This window comes from Centropristis striata, chromosome 6 (genome assembly GCF_030273125.1).
Source record: "Centropristis striata isolate RG_2023a ecotype Rhode Island chromosome 6, C.striata_1.0, whole genome shotgun sequence".
Classification (NCBI taxonomy): Eukaryota; Metazoa; Chordata; class Actinopteri; order Perciformes; family Serranidae; genus Centropristis; species Centropristis striata.
The window spans coordinates 17,913,463-17,930,632 of NC_081522.1; the positions used below are offsets into that span (position 1 = coordinate 17,913,463).

General features: G+C 40.8%; 1 protein-coding gene across 2 annotated transcripts in view; it reads right to left on the reverse strand.

The window, feature by feature from the left end:
* The window catches only part of lrrc4ca (leucine rich repeat containing 4C, genome duplicate a), a 182,865-nt gene that overhangs the window by 49,780 nt on the left and 115,915 nt on the right, over positions 1-17,170 (reverse strand). Inside the window, exon 1 of one of the 2 annotated variants that reach the window (XM_059335031.1) lies at positions 14,868-15,987. The exons of the other annotated variant lie outside the window; for it this stretch is intronic. The gene's annotated coding sequence lies outside the window, so the exon portion shown is untranslated. Of the gene's footprint in view, positions 1-14,867; positions 15,988-17,170 lie in introns of those variants that run through there. 2 annotated transcript variants of the gene reach the window in all.

The window sequence follows — 17,170 nt, forward strand, 5'->3', positions numbered from 1 at the left end:
GATAAACAGTTCTCTAAACCAATTACTTCACATAAAGCACATTGAGATTAGTGAAAGAGAAGAAATGTGTAGCAGGATAGTGGAAGATGGGAGAGGAAGACTCAGTATTTGCTGTTTAACATAATGGACATGATCCTTTTCGGAGAGATAGAGAGAACTACAGGGGCTAGACAAAATAACAGGATCACCTTTTAAAAGAATGCAAGTCAGCATAAATAGCGACAGTGATACATGTGGAAAAAGACAACAATTGTTTTCATGGAAAGATGGCTGAGCACACATGCATCAACACTCTGCTTTGAACCGTAGTATTTCCACTTGTTCATGCCAAGTACAACAGTTCCCTATTATTCCCCACTACACAGTTACACTATGGTGGGGATCCTGCATTCATACAGGGTAGAAATCATTGTTACCAGCTGTGACAGTTTGGGTCTTGTATTGTTTTCACCATGTGAGTCTTTGTGTGTGTGTGTGTGTGTGTGTGTGTGGTCCCGGAGACATATTCTGCAGCTGGAACTACCACAGAAGAATTTTTGATTTTGTCAAATTTCTTTGACAGCTGTTTATATGTCAGTGTGTATCTTTTTGGGCTGATATTGGCACTGCAATAGTGCCACACCCATGCAAGATGCAGTCACTAAACTTTACAGGTGAGTAGTTGAGATCAAAATGGGGGCCAAGTCAAAAAAGGGTGTGGTCTGAAAAGAGGCTGATTGGTCTAAACTGATTTTCACCTGAATTTCATGTCTCGACACATCAAAATGTTCTTTTGTGCTACCAGAGCTGATCTTCAAAGATTACGATATTGAGATTAAGGGTGAGATTCAGATTCAGACAACTCTTATGATGCAAAGAAGGACATTTTTTCTGCAGCTTATAAGTCCAAACATGACATGCACAACAAACAAGTTGAAAAACAAAAAAAGTGCCATATAGTCTGAGGAAACAGATCAGCATACATGGGTCAAGAAGATGAAATCATGAGCACCAGTAATAAAATAATTTAAATGTAATTTGTACATGTAATTTAAATAAGAGATTACTGTTGAGACAAATATTTAGAGATGTAGACATAAATGCATAAGTAAGTAATAAGACATCAAAGGAAGCAACCACTATTCCATTGGTAGGATTAGGCTGAAATGAGTACAGCATTTGAAACATATAGAATGTCCATAATATATTATGCACAGTGTCTCATTCACAAATAAACAAATGTACTGATAGTTATGGCTTTTTTCAAAAGTGAAAAACAAAATTATAGCTTAAACCAATAACTGAATGCTTTTCCAATACCCATCCTCATTTACCCTCCCTAATTGGGATATTATATGTATTAATGCTATTCTACTGCATGTGTTTGCCAGCCAAGATATGATCTGTCGTTCTCTCAGCCCTGCACTCCCACACCCTGTATTTATTTTCATATTTATAAGCATATGTGGTCTAGCACATTTCTTAAGGTCTTTAAATCCTGTAACAGCCCCTGGGCATTGAGCTTAAAACATGGCAAATTACATTGCACCTCAGCTGCACTGAAAAGGGACGGTCTCCCCCCACGGTATGTCAAAGTGTAATCCTCCATTTTAACACACTCCCTCAAGCTTTCGTTATTTGTCCTCTGTATTTTTCCCTTCCTGGACCTTAAGATTATTCAAAGACATAAACTGCAGGTGATGTCTGAGATATGGTGGCCTCTACAAATGCCATCTACGTAGCATTCAAGAAACTGCAACCCAAGCTGTCATTCAAAATGCTAGTTTACTGCAAGCAGGAGCATCATTATGCCAGACACTTCCTTGATTGGGCAGAGCGAAAGAGAGAAATTTTCCCAATCCTGCTAAGCTGAATGACAGCCAAAGACACAGTTAGAGAAAGTGGGACTGCAATGTCACACGCAACAGCAGGTTAGTAGGCATCTGGCAAATGGACATGAACTTGCTGTCTGAGTTCACAAGCAGGTCTGACACACCAAAAGCCACAGCAACCACAATCCGTACATTGGACATTTGGAGCACACAGCACTCTTCTTGGCCTGCTACCCATTTTCAAGGTGAGGAAAGCATTTAACTAAATGGGTGATACGTTTCACAATCAAATAAAATAGCTAATGATGTGCCTGAAGCAAGTTCTATTCATGCATCTATTCAGTGCCAAAATACAATATGCTGACCCAATTCCTCAAAGGTGAATTTGCACCCTCAGATGAAATGAAGGCACCTTTATTCTTGAATCGTTTCCCCCCGTCTTTCCTCATAATTGCCTGAGCTCAGTCCAAGATTTTTTTTATTTATATCTGTTTAATTAATTTCACGGTGCTGGGAATAGTATTTACCATTGAAATAATATTTACATCACACTTTTCTGCTTCAAAGATTGTTTCAAGTTGGCCTGAAGGATATTATGCCCCACAACTGGCTGTTAGGTTGCTTGCTGGGACCAGTGTATGCAAAACTTTGTGACTATGTGAAGACATTTTTAAGAATAAGCAGAATAAGCATCACTCACATTAATTCAGTTCTGCCAGGGGTTTAATTAGCTGCTATATAAGTTTGTCCCACCTGGACATGTGGGTGTGGGGACTGAAACCGCCAACTTTGTGATCATTAGACATCTTGCTCTTCATCATGAACCACAGCCACAAGTTATGTTTTAATTCAATAATTTGGATGTGCTGTTTTTTTTTTTTTTTTTTTCAGTTGTCAGGGTTACAGAAGCAAAGTAACCACAGTGCTACTGATACACAACAAGCATCTCGGCTTTAATTCAAAATGTAGACAAATATTGCTTAGAGATGTATATGTCAGGGTGAAACTTTACAGAAATGAATGTGTCCATGAGCTGAAGTGCACATCATGGTATTATCTAAACAAAGTCAGTAGAAAACAGTGTACAACAAAAATGTTTTCCACTTCACAAATTCGTGCTGAACTTTCTCACTGAAGCATACAAAGCAATGCAGTTCTTATTAGCATGTTCCAGCATTGCTCCATCAATTAATTTGGATTAGGGTCCACTTTACAGAGGCTGTAATCACGATGCAGCCGATCCTTTGATGTTGGAACAAATGAGTACAAAAATGGCAGAACAGTTTTATGAAGATTTGTTCCCCTATTTCACCACGGAGAACACTGGATCTCCCTAAGTCAGTGAATCTCTTTTCCCTTCACAATGATGAAATCCTCTATTGTCACGTCAAATGAGACGATGGAGGATCCCAGCTTTTCCGGGGTGAAAAAAAAAACTCCTCTTCACTTTCCCTGTTTGCCCAACCATCCATTGAAGTCCATTTGCATTTTTGACATTTATGGGTGTGCTTACTACACTTGCAGTATAATTTATATGACTTATACAACTCATTTACAGATTGATAGCTGTCATCCTTAACTGGCTGTAATGAATGCCTCATCACTGCACAAAAGTTACTGTGCTGAATCTGACATTGTGCCAGAGACTCCACAGAGTCACTTTCATTCTTCATTAAAATCTAATTTTTCCTTGGAAGACAGAAGCCAGCATAACACCCTCTGTTTTTTATGCATCATTTTACTCCGTACAAGGAAACACACTCTGCCATTAAGGTTCATCTTTCAAAACTGAACAGTGAAGCGAAACAAAAATAAGAATTCCAATTAGCGAAAAAGTCCCACAGAAAGTCCAGAGCAGGGTGAAGTTTTTGGCTGATTGTTCTCAATACACACAGCAGTAAGGAAATGGTGAGACAGCGATTCCTAACTTATACATCCTCACAATCAGGATGTGCTGATCATTTGTCCTTCAAAAGACCTTGTCCTTTTCTTATCAGTCAACCAGTCATGTCCATTGTGATCTTGTTCTGACTACAATAGGAAGAACTTGTTTCTCTTCTGCTTCCATACTGAAGTGGTTTAGCCATCTTAGCCGTAAGGGACACCTCACATTCATATGACCTCTTTTAACTACAAAACTCCACATTCCAATTCAAGCAAAAAGAAATAGCACAGCAGAATTGAGCCTTAGAGCAGAAAAAAATCTGCAATATGATGGCCAGGACATGATAGGGCCTTTATAGAATAAAGAAACAGCAACAGATGAAGCTAATGAATACAGAAAGAATCTGACTCTCTTTTATGCTCCGATTAGTGTTATGCAAATGCAGAGCACTCCGATGGGGGGAGGAAGAGGAAGGATTGCGTGCCAGTGACTGCAGGGGTCCCACCTGTTTCATCAGGCACAGAAGACCCTTTTAACCTGTCCACACTGCCCTAAAAGAAACACACACACGTCTCCCAAAGGGCTTTGTCATCCTCGGTGAAAACAGCTCATTCTGGATTCGCTTTTCAAACGGATGATTTAACATAGACCACCTGGTTTCGAGTCTGTTGTTCCCCATCTCTTTTTCAACATAATGTGACACATAGAGAGCCGATTACCCTACAACGCTTGTCTGCAGATGAGATGCAGATTTAAATCAACACACACCTTTTCATATCAATGGCATTGGGGAAACGGGGAAACCCACATCACAGAACCGAGACTGCAAAAGCTGTAACTGCTTTTCAGGGACACAAACGGATAAATTGAAGCAAAGCTGTACACAGTGATCAACCTTTGTTCCCAACACACAGGCACACCTTCACATCAACATAAACACTATACACACTCACACTTGTGAACCTCTGCACTATGCAGTCCAACAGAGAATAAGGCAATCCTCACAACTCATGAATATTACAATGAGCTGGATCTGGGTCATTAATATGACACAGTCACTACACCGGAGCCCAATTAGCAGTCAACATGGAGCCTGGAATGTTCCCCTGTTACTATACATAATCACTATACCACTGCGACAGACTCCAGAGCAGCGAAGGATCAAACTACACAATCACATACAAGAATTATCAAGGACTCCTCTACTGATAGCTTGACGAGATGAGGAGCTCAGCTGCTTCACAATATTCACTCGACAACATGTAGAAATAGTGGAGATGATCAATTGACTTCCACCCTGAATGGAATACTCGACTATAAACAAATATTATGTAATGTTATGAAAGCTGCCCAGTTTGTGGGATGCCCCCACAGCCAGCAACCCATCAAGCCAAACATCTCCGAATGGAGTATCCCAAAAGGACTACACATATGTTCTGGAAATATCCAAATACAAAAAAAAATAAAATAAAAACATGAATTCAAGATTTAAGAAAGTGTGATTAATTTGCCTTTTCTACAGCCCAGAAATTTCTAGCAGCTTATAATAAACAAAGTCCTAGTATAAAGACCTAAAAAGTCTACATCCATCAAAGGACTTTCACACCAAGAGGCTGTTTGCGTCCCGTGGGGAGCTCTAGGTCAGCTTTTATGCAATGTAAAAACTTTTATGCGCATTTTCGAAAGTTTTACTGAATTATGGTTTCCACCAAGCTTTTCTAATATTCAAAATGCCCATAGAAATTTCAGCTACTACATTATATACATAAAAACATAATGTGACATAACTATGTCACATACTTATATTAACCCAAACTTTATAACTAAACATACACTGTAAAAAAAATCTGTTTAATTTACGGTAAAATACCGGCAGCTGTGGTTGCCAGAACTTCACCGTAAAAAATACAGTGAGTGGGTTTTCAACTGTAAATTTAAATGTAAATATTAGCGAAAACTTTAATTTAGACTGAAAAGTACCTTCATTTTTAGGGACCTTGTGACATTATGGTATTTCTCTTTTAATTTTACATGAAAATATTGCACTATTCCTTAAATTAACAGTAATTAAAACCGTCTACTACGGTGATATTCAGTTTTTATTTTATCGCTGTATTTCTGATGCAATTTGATTGTGTGAGTGCTTTACTGTATTTTCTACAAACATTTTTTACAGTGTAAGTTAAAGTAGTAATATAAGTAGTTGGGTGCCTAAAACTAACCATGTGTTTTAATGTGAACCATGCATTTAAACTGCAACAAATACATTGAACGTTAAGTTTTTTTGAATAGGCATATGTTTGGTCTTGAGAGCCATTGGCAAACAGTCTGGTCTGTCATTTATGTTTGATGACATGACTTTGACTTTTTTAACAGTTCAGGAGTTATTATTCTAAAGATGCAAGGGAGATTAATTCCTCTACCACAATGATAGTGATAAATCAGTTTCCCACACACAAACATTAACAAAACAACTCATGACAAATATTGAGGCATCATTTCTGGGAATTTAACTCTGGGCTCTGCCATATGGATGAGTGTTTGGCCCCTCTTCCACATGTGTGTCCAACACAAATTAAAACATTCCTTAATATACAAGCCACTTCCTTTCAATATGCACAGTCAGCGTGTTTCAGGACTTTGTAGAATCAAGTGTGACATTTATTAATGCTAGTGTAGCAATCTGCTTCATCTGGAAAATCCTTGAAAATGTTGATTTCTAATGGAAACTATTTGATCTAATCTTACCTCACTGGCAGATTCTCAGAAAACAAGGCTTTTGGAACTCTATAAAAGACAAAGTGACTTGTTCAGACAAGACATTTTTCGCAGTGATAGCTTTGTAGTGGATATTCAACAAACATGTCCTCTCCTAAATCCAACCCAAAGAAAGTCTCTAATCAAGACAAGGAAGACACATTTATTTGAATTAAATCAGACAGTATTGCAAAGTGTGCACCAGATAATCCTTTCATACATAAAACAACTGGATTTTGAATCGTAATATACTGTCACATTATCCCCTTCACTAAGATCAGTTTTGTAGTGCATACATTTGAGACAATTGTACCTAAGTGTGCTTTCAATGAAACATATCTGCCAGTGGTTAATCTATGTTAATTTATTCACAAAATTGAAATGAAATGTGACAAGGCCTTAAATGTTGGGTGACTATTTTCTCTCCTCAGTGACAGACGGGCTGCAGCCAAATGCTGAGGAGTCTGGCACGGGCTGCAGGAGGCTAGCCATTGGGCTGCAGGCACACACACACACACACACACACACACACACACACACACACACAAACACACACACACGATTAACTCTTCCCATCAAGCATGATTGGTTGCCCCTCCACTGGCTCTCTTGACTACTTATATCAATTTAATTTTGTTGTTTTCATTCATGAGAAATATTACCTGCTGACATACAGATTAGTCATTGATTGTCATTGATTGAGAACCCCCAACAGTTGCTGCTGTGTGAAAATGTGTTAATTTTACTTAATTGTGTTTTTGTTTTCTTGTTATTCATGATGGCCTTTATCGTAGCTTTGCAATGAGCAGAGTACCTTTTATGGACCAAGAAGCCACCATTCAAACTTTAGAATTCAATTGTAATTAATGTGAAAATAAAGCTTCTTTTTCAAATCTTGATTCCTGACAAGCTGTTTGGAAACAAATGCAGGAGTTTCATTATATGAGGTGCATCTGTTCAGGATTAATTCCTGTAGTGTATAACGGAGATTACTCCTTAACCAGCTATGCATGAGCTCCCTAAATTCATCCAGGCCTCTCTGCAGCCCGCGTTTCAAAGCTCAAAGAATTTCTTTTCTCTCACACAAATGCAGTGGAGGAGCAGACTGACAGCCCCTGTCACAAGGCCTTGACCTGAGCAGTGAAACAGACTGGTACCTCAGCAGACTCCATAGAGACAACTTGGATTAAATCAAGTGTAAGTCTATCCTTGTCAGATCAAAACTATCATAGTAGGGCAGGCTTGCCTACATGCAGGTGCCAGGATGAGTGACACATTAAGGTCAGAGACTAACAGGGTGAGTGGGTAGTGAGAAAAAAATACACAAAGATACCGGCACTCGTAGAGGTACACACCCAGATAAACGCACACATTATGTACACATGCATGCATGTGCGCTCATGAGTGAAAACAGATAAATAATTGTGAGCAGAGCGTATGAAGCCTGTCCTGAAATCGGAGCTTTCCCTTGTGTTTTTGTAAGGATTTAGTGTGTGAATCACATATTTAACAATAGGTGTGCTTCCGTGTGATTTAGTGCACTGGTGTGTCTTTTATAGGTGTGAGAATCTGTGGTCATGGACAAAGGGGGGTTTGGGGGGATTTTCTCCCTCAGAATGATCAAAGATTCAATGTCTGTATAGCTGTGAATGTGTGACTGCTAGCTGGGGTGTGACCATGCTGTGATGTATTGTGGAGCTTTGACTGATGACCAGGATCCTGGCGCGATGCTGAGTTGAGCTACCATCTGATTGCCAGCCTGATTGGGTTTATGAGTTAAAAAGCAGATCTGGGGGACAGACGGCAAAGCTCGACCCAGATGTCCAGATCCCAGACACTCATTCTGCACCCCTGGGTCCACAGAAGGCATCGGTTTAGGGGGGCACACGCATGTGCTTTCACACACACAGACACACTGCTGTAGTAAAAATTTACAGAAAATAAAGTTAATTATAAGCTTTTCAGTTTTGAAAAAAATTTTAGACTCTCCAAAAAAACACTGCACAGCTTTTGATTTGATATGCTCTTATGGGCATAGCATCACAATATACTTACTGTGATAATCAAAACCAAATTTACATACATAATCATAGAGGCCAAACCTTCTATTTTAATGCTGCTGTTGTACTCAACATTAAGGTGATTTAATACATTGCGTACCCAGTATTTCATTTGATTTCTTCATCAAAGCACAACATATTTGATTTCATTTTAACAACAATAAACACTAATGGGGAAGTAATGTTTTTCCTCTGAACCAATGAATAAGCAGCTGCCTGTTCTGTAGTCATACCATTATGAGGCTAATCTACTCTTGCTGGTGTTAGTGCAGCCTAGCTCAGGGTCAAACCCTAATGAAGGCTGATGACATGCACTGGCTTTTAATATTACAGCTTTTTGTGAAGTGTTCTCAAAGGGCAGATGGATTTTTTTATTTCTCTTTTTTCCCTCTCGATATGATTCATGCACATTGCAACAGCTGCAAGGTTGCAGCTGGGGTTTTTTGGGGGGTTTTTCTTGCCCTTCAGTCCAACCTACTTCCAGGTTTCTATATTTCACCAGAGACAATTGTACTGAAAATTAAATGGATCCTAGTGAAATGCCATTTCTGCTTTGTTCCGGAGCAAAGTACACAATCTTTGCAACTAGCCCTGAAGACAAAGCTAGCAATTTGTAATGGACAGAACGCTGTATGAAAGAAATGCTTTGGAGTGTCCACTGGGAGAAGCCCATCAGCTCTAACAGGTCAAGTATCCATTACAGCTACAGGGCGTTTTTCTTTTCATCTCAAAAACAACACTGCAAGTTAAAAGGTAAGCAGTACATCCACTTACACGCACATGCAAATGCAAATGCACATGCTTGTGTCTTCTGTAACACAACTTTTCTTAGATAAGAAACTGGTTTGGTTGACAGGATACTAGCTGCATGTGATGAAAAAAAACCCTAAGGAACCCATAACCTAGAAGAACCATTATTTGCAGCAGACAATCCGTCTAAGCACTTCGAAATAGTTTACAGTTCTGAATCCGGAGTCTTACTGGTTTTGTCACTGAAGACCGGTGTCCATTGACAACCTGTATTTTTGTTAGCAGCTCATAAACTGCCTGGGGATGCACTAGTCGTGGCTCTGTTGCTATGCGACCACTAAAAACCTGTTTGAAGGGCATCTCTCCAGTTCAAATGTTTTTAACTTTGAGTGTTTAGAGCACCGAGCACGCTCAGCTCACTCTAAATTCCACTGTCAACAACAAAAGATTGAGAAGACTGCGCCTGAGAGGAAGGTCTCCTTTCCAACCCTGTCTTCAATTTTCTTTTTGATTGTCCTTTGCTTTCTTTTCTTAGCAGGACTTAAATATCTTACTTCCATAAGGCAAAAAGAGGTGAAATAAAGGAGGGTGGGGAGAGATAGCCCGCCACCCTTTCCCAGCCCATTTAACCTTTTAATTTAGCAGCAGGAATTAATTTGGTGGCCACGGCCGGTATCACTTTAAACAGACGCTTCCCAGATGCCCCAAGGCAGGGAGAATGACTCCTCTGTGGTGCATACAGTATGTACATGATTGTATTAATGTGCGAGAGAGAATGCATTTGCGAGCATTTGTGCTGTACTTATGCAAGCTCTTATTAATGCAGTCACATCAGTCCTACCTCGGGTGCTGTCACTCTCATTTTAGCACCATGTGACTTTCCAGTGAGGTCAAGAAAGGAGAGAGACTGGCAGCAGAGGGGAAGGTGAGGATTACTAAGTCAAAAAGACACCATCAACCACAAAGGGCAAGGTGCGTGATGTAAGGCAATTGGTGAGTAACGATGCACCCTGAATTCAGGTCAGTGCTCTTAGCTGAATTTTACGAAGGAAGCGAGGAAACTGCGAGATAGCAATGGAAGAATTCCTTTTTAGCCCTGAGTCACAGCAGCAAAAAAATATTTCAAGCTGTAACGTTTCAAAATAGCAAAAACACAAGCAAACATCTCATAGAGCTAACGCTGAACACACTTATCTATATTCCATATAATCCACTCCTGTTCACACTGTAAGAGTGGCAGTGGAGAGAGAGACAGAAAAAAGGAGCAATGCACCCTGGCCTCTAGAATGACAGAATGGCACTTTTATGATGTCTCCCAGATTATTCCCCGAGATGGATGGGCTGAGCTGGAACACCAATTGATTAATCCATCGACTGGCGGAATGTGCTGCGGCCGTCCCCCTGCTCAGCTGTTCTTTCCCTGGACAGAACATTCAGCCAGACATGCTGGAGAGGATGACTAATGAGTGGGACTACTGCAGATACCGTTCATGTCTGTCTGTGTATGTGTGCTGTGCCCAAGATGCTTGCTTGTGTCTGGTTGATAGAGTAGATTATGTTATACAAGCATGAACAACATCCAGTCTAAGGTTCACATGATCATCCACAGTGGAAAGGCATGATGGAAACAACTCCCTTTTTCTCCATAAGGGCTTTATGGGGATGCAGTAGTGACAGTGAGCTTGCAGTGAGAAATTGCTACATTTTTTACAGCCAACCAATCTGACCACAACACTCTCTTCAAAGCAGTGCATGCGTCATCTACCAGCAGCACAGCTCAAAAGAAATTCAGGTGTTCTTTTTATCACATTCACAATTACTGCCTGTGATGCAAACTTGCAACAATGTGTCAGCGATCATCACGTTAGAACTTACTCACTGCTGGCTCATGACAGCACCTTCAAAACGTCAATTCCTTTAAGGTGACTCTCTCCCCTCCTACCTCTGAAAATATGCATGATTAATCACCAAGGGACTGACCTTGCGTATAAAAGCAGCAATCATCAACAATGATGCACTTCACAAAAGCTTCAGCTCACATCATTGCTTCTTCTCCCTCTGACCTCAAAACCCATGCAAAAGTCTCCATTGTGAGCTGACAAGGACTAACTTGTCATAATCATGTGGATTGTCATAAACTGTAAAGGGCAAGGCCAGATCTGAGGTTTTTGGTCCTAATACAGATAACAATACCTGGCATTTGGGTATAGGCCAATACCAAGTACCAATCTAATACTAAGTAATAGATTGGACTCACTGGTAATATGCATTAGTCATTCGGAGTCATTAGTTGTCATTAAGGGGGAAATTAGCTGTCGAGTCCAGAATGTTTTTTGTACCAGGCTGAAAGCATGCTTATTTTACCTGTTAAGTTGGGCATTTTAACTTGGGGGCCTATGAGGATTGACTCCCTTTTGGAGCAAGCCTCAAGTGGCCAGTCAAGGTATTGCAGCTTTCTGCACTTCCACATTGGCCTCACTTTTCAGCTTTGGAGGTTGCAGCTTGAAGACTACATCAGATGGAAAATAAATAAAAGCTTAAAAATTGCTTCCATGACTTTTATAAAGCAAAATGTAGCAAATATGTGCAGTTAGACATTAACTGAATCACTATTTATTATTTAAAAATAAATAAATCATGCACCAGCAACTTAAAAAATCTTAAAAATAACAAAAGATTAAATTCTGTTCAAATTTTTACATGTTAATTCAAAGGACTTACACTTCATAATGTAAAGCATATGGTATTAAAAACATAGAATTGAACTGAATAGATCATCCCCATTGTCTCTGATACCTGGTTCAGCTATTTGAGGCAGTTTTGGCCCAATGTCTGATATCAGTATCTGTACTGGTGCATGTAATATAATGTTAAGACTATTGTCGACTGTGTATTTTGCAAAATGTATATAACCTTTACCAATGAACCAGATTTAAAACATTTGCTTCAGTACTTAAACCTGGAGCCACTGCAAATATCCAAGGGATTTAAATTATCCTGGTATTAAGGACACATTCATGTATACATTAACCTTTGCTAATTGCAATAGAAATATGCTCCGTTGGAAGTTAAATCCATTAAACTTAATATCTGAATCTGGTTTTATCAACAAATTGACAATATTTTTTGCATTTGATGCTATTATTGTTTGTGCTCTGAATCCGGTATCTGTAATCCATTATGTAGATGCTGTCAGCATGATCTTCATATAATGGCTTATTTCACCTCCAGCATCAGGGCTTCCAGCTCCTATCTGGCCTTCCACTTCAGACCCCCTGCATCGCACCGCTGGCCTCCAATACAAAAGGCAAGGGAGTAGATAACGGATCACTGTAACTGTTCCCTTTCTCATTGAATGAAACCCCCTGAGAGATTTTATACCCAGAGAAGATGAAAAATGTAGGGGTAGCTCCATTATTGATACAAGTCCCCGGCAGTGAAAGAAATGAATGCTAATGGTGTCCTAAGCTGGGCTTTACAGAGATTAATCCGATTTGAGAAATGAACATTTTATTATATGGCACAAAGTGCTGGCCCTGATCTGAACTGAGTCACAGGCTGAGGAGGGGAAAAAATGACAAAGGGAGTGTGGGAAGGGAACATGGGTATACAGTCTGGCACCTCATTGCAGTTGTGCCCTTTTCCAGCTGACAAGTTCATTAATTTTCTGACACGGTTGCTTGGAATGATTTTCAATAGATAAGTCAGACAACAATGGCTGGAGAAATTGGACATAAAACAGATATCTATGGTAGCAACATTATCAGCTCAGGACTGGCTTTGTGTGAGCAGCAGGAAGTCCCTTTTGGTCCCTGTGCTGCACCTGCTCCGAGACTATTTCCCACTGCTTAGAAGGACTAATAGGAACACACTGGGGAAACAGCTGTTGTCACTCTAGCATAGTGAAATAAACAAACACTGAGTTTCCCAGTGAATCAGTCACTTTTAAAGTCTTTTGCTCCTTATGCTGGCTGGATCTTTATATAGCCTATAACATCCCAAACCCACATCCATCTCTAAGGAAATCTCCACAGGGATGAGAAGGTTTGAGGAGTGTTAAATAAGGAGGAGGAATACTCTTTGTGCTTATGAATCACTCTGCACTAGTTGCCAACAAACAACTGCTATCTTGGAAATATGTAGGGAGGATTTATCATGCTCACGCCCCTGACAGGCCAAAAAACATAAAAATCAGCAGTCTAATTTGTCTCCCCAAGGTGATGTCACTCCATCACACGGAGGGTCCTTTCTTTCAGTGGGTGAATAATGTCGGCCATGTTTCTCACTTTCACAGGTGAGAGATGCAATTCATTCTTTGTCTGAGGAGTGACAGCCACCTCTATTTATGCTTTTACCACCAACACCGGTTTATCATCACGACAGACATCTATTTTTAAATCTCACCTGCTGCTGAGTTCAAAAGCACTGATGTGGAGGATTTAACATGTGTTTGTAGTAACATTAATTCAGGGGGATGCTCATTCTAAAATACTAGACTTGGATACAGGTGAGGGGTAATAGATAGATATATAGATATATGGATGGATGGATGGATGGATGGATGGATGGATGGATAGATAGATAGATAGATAGATAGATAGATAGATAGATAGATAGATAGATAGATAGATAGATACAATTCAACTTCTAAAATATTTTTTCTCAATAGAATTTGGCAGAACTACAACTCACTTTTTACCTTCTTGTATATCTCGTGAATAAACCCCCTCAAATGTGTCATCTGTTGCATACTGGAAAAAGGATTACATCCAGCAGACTGGTGGCTCAGATTTTCGAGCCATGAACTACAACAGTCATGTCTTCTGCAGCTGAGCAGAGGCAGAGCGAAGACGGCAGATTTTAATTTCAGCACCACGTAAGAAGGACAGCTCCCTCCCAGGCTTCCACAGAGGCAGCGAACAAGCGCCTTCTGTGTAAACCATGCGAGGGAAAAGAAGGGGGGGGGGGGGACCAGTTTGACCATTTAGGCATCAGTGAGAGATTCCGGGGATGCAAGCCTTGAATTTTAAATGCCTATAGTGAATGTTTTATACACACCATCAATTATTTCTCGATGGTCACTTTAGCATAAAAATACCCGTGCTAAATTCGGCAGATTTCCAGATAGTGAATGTAGGTTGAAAGCATGCAGGTATAAATGGGATAGATGGGAAGGTGGGTGGATGGATTGCCTTGAAAACAAGAGCCAAACACATTTACTTCACTCCCTTTCATAAATACTTTGAAGAATAGCTAAACTCTCTCTCTCTCTCTTTTTTTTTTTTTTACTGTTCATGAGCTCGATGCTCGCACACTCAACTCCAAGGGCGCGCAGTGAAATGCAAGCAGACCCCACGCGAGCGCGCGCATTTTTCCTTATCTTTCAAAATCAGTGCATGATTAGAGATCTTTTTAGTCAGAGGCCGCAGTATCAGTGAAGGTAAAGCCTTTGGAATCATGTGCCCTGATTTAGTTCATATCACTGCAGGCACGAAAAGAAGAAACTACCACCATTTGAAAACTCAACATGAAGAACAGGCTGAGGGGATAGTTATGTTACAGGGACGAGTGATGTTTTTTTTTTCACCACAAACACTAACTTACTTGTTCACGAAGACTGCCGAGGTCTGCAGGATCTCTGCTTTAGACGGAGAACGGTCCCCTCTTCCGCTCCCTCCCCAAAAACTGCATCGAAAAAACATCTGCAATTCTCAGGCGATTTTGCAGAATCCGTGGCGATATTTTCTCGTCAGACACATTGCGTTCCCACTCTCAAAACGACGTGGTATGTAAATCCACACATCAGTCTCTCACAGTGATGATAATGCATCCGATATTTCCTCCTCTTCTTCTTCTTCTTCTTTTTCTTCTTCAGGACGCACATAAAACGGAGGCACCCACAAGTGCCATTGTTGAAACTACTCTCCCGATGTAAAGCGATACCCACTGTGGTCCCGGGTTTTCTCCAAATGATGACTTAGGTGGATGTGAAGTAAGACTGTTTTTTAAAATTCTCTCTCAGATCTGGATTAAAGGTTAGGAAAGTAACCTCTTCACAACCTCGTGTGGTCAATTTCCAGGTAGATCCATCCTGAAAAGCTTGTCATAAGACAGTATGACAGACCATCATCCATGCATTGACAGGCAGATGTGGGGTTTTTTTTTTAACGTCCCGCTCGGTGTCGTTTTTAAACGTAACTTTTCTTCAAGTCCCTATTACTTCTTAGTCATCAACCCTGCTGAATCTGATTAGATTTCACCTCACAACCCAGTGCGCAATTCAAGATGCTTATATCTATTTTCCCTCCAGGTTATAGCGATGAAAGAAGTCCCGCAGCTTAGTGAGCGAATAGGTATCCGGTGCATTGGAGAATGAATAAAGTTGCCGAGATTACACAATATCTCTCTTCTTCAGGTTGTTCCGATCTCCATTTTCCAGAGGAAGAACGCTGGTATGTAACGTGGGGAAAAATCCAGCAGGTATCCTTAAGAAGCCTTTTAAAAGCCCATCAGAAATTCAGGCAGTGTCGTTGTACACCAAAGCTTCAATTCTTACATGTTGTCCGCGCCGAGCCTTGATTCACCCTGTCTGGACGGGAGTTATAGTTCACCAAAAGCAGTCATCACTTCTGCGCCCTCGTTCCATCTATGTATGCATTTCGGCATTTCAAGCCTCGCCTATCCATTGATGTGACACAGACACACAGACACATGCACACACAAACACACACACGCACACACGCGCGCGGGGTAAGAAATAACTAAAGGATTATTATCCACAGGGTGCTGCTCCTCCAAATCCCCGTCTTCTTCTCTGTCCACTGCAGTGTGTTTTAAGCGGTGATCACAAATTACCCCGTTCCAAAACGCGCACGCAGGCTGCATCCATCAGTGCGCTTTACAGTACCTCAGTGCGCTCGGCATTTACGTACCCAAATAAAACGCACGGCTCAGCGCAGCGTTGACGGACACTGAATTGATAAGTGCGCGATGGGGGCATCATGTAGCCTAGGTTACCTCCCACTGACAAGCTGCTCTCTCCCAGTGAGACTGGTCGGCGCTGCCGTCAGCCGCAGGACTGTAGCGGTGGAGGGCAGGAAATATTGTTTTCCTTCTCTTTCAGTCCTCACATCGCCCTGTTTGAACTTCCAGGGCTCCTACAATCAGTCTCCACCGCAGGCAGCCCATGAGCTCAATCTCACCCGGAAGACTGGCATTAATTAGATGATTCTTGACCTTTGTCCTTCTCATCCATTGGTCAGTTTTAATAAGGTGCAAGCGAATGCAATTTATTGTTCAAGCGCGCACTCATTTGTGTGTGTGTGTGTGTGTGTGTGTGTGTGCGTGCGTGAGAGAGAGGTTTGGATAGACAGGGGAGACAGAAAGAGAGAGAGAGATTCCTCCCATGTGTCTCCTGCAAATGGGACACGACTGCCACCTACCGACTCCCCACGCCTGTTTGCTGTATGATAATGGCCTCAGGCTGATTGTCGCATAGGATTGCTCTCCCATGACAGACTGCGTTTTGTTTATATAGGATTATACATACTATATCTATTTTTATTTTAAAACGCTGCAGGGCTCAATAGGAGAAATAGGCCTACATAATCGTTTATGGTGAAAAAAGAACAGTAACCACACAGCAAGAGAGTGGAATCAATGAGAAGCACATGAGGGTGACAAGTCTGACAATCCACAAGACAGTTTAATATGTGTAATAATCTTTCTCAGGCTTTAGCACTTTAGGCCCCATTTATAAACGCTGGCTCTGTGTTATGAATTATGAAATACACATTGCAGATTTTTAGCATGGCGGCGGACACAGGAGACTTCAGGTCTCTCAGAGAGATTATTGCTTGTGAAACGTTTATCTCTGGCAACCTGCTGTACGGCACATATTCTGCTAA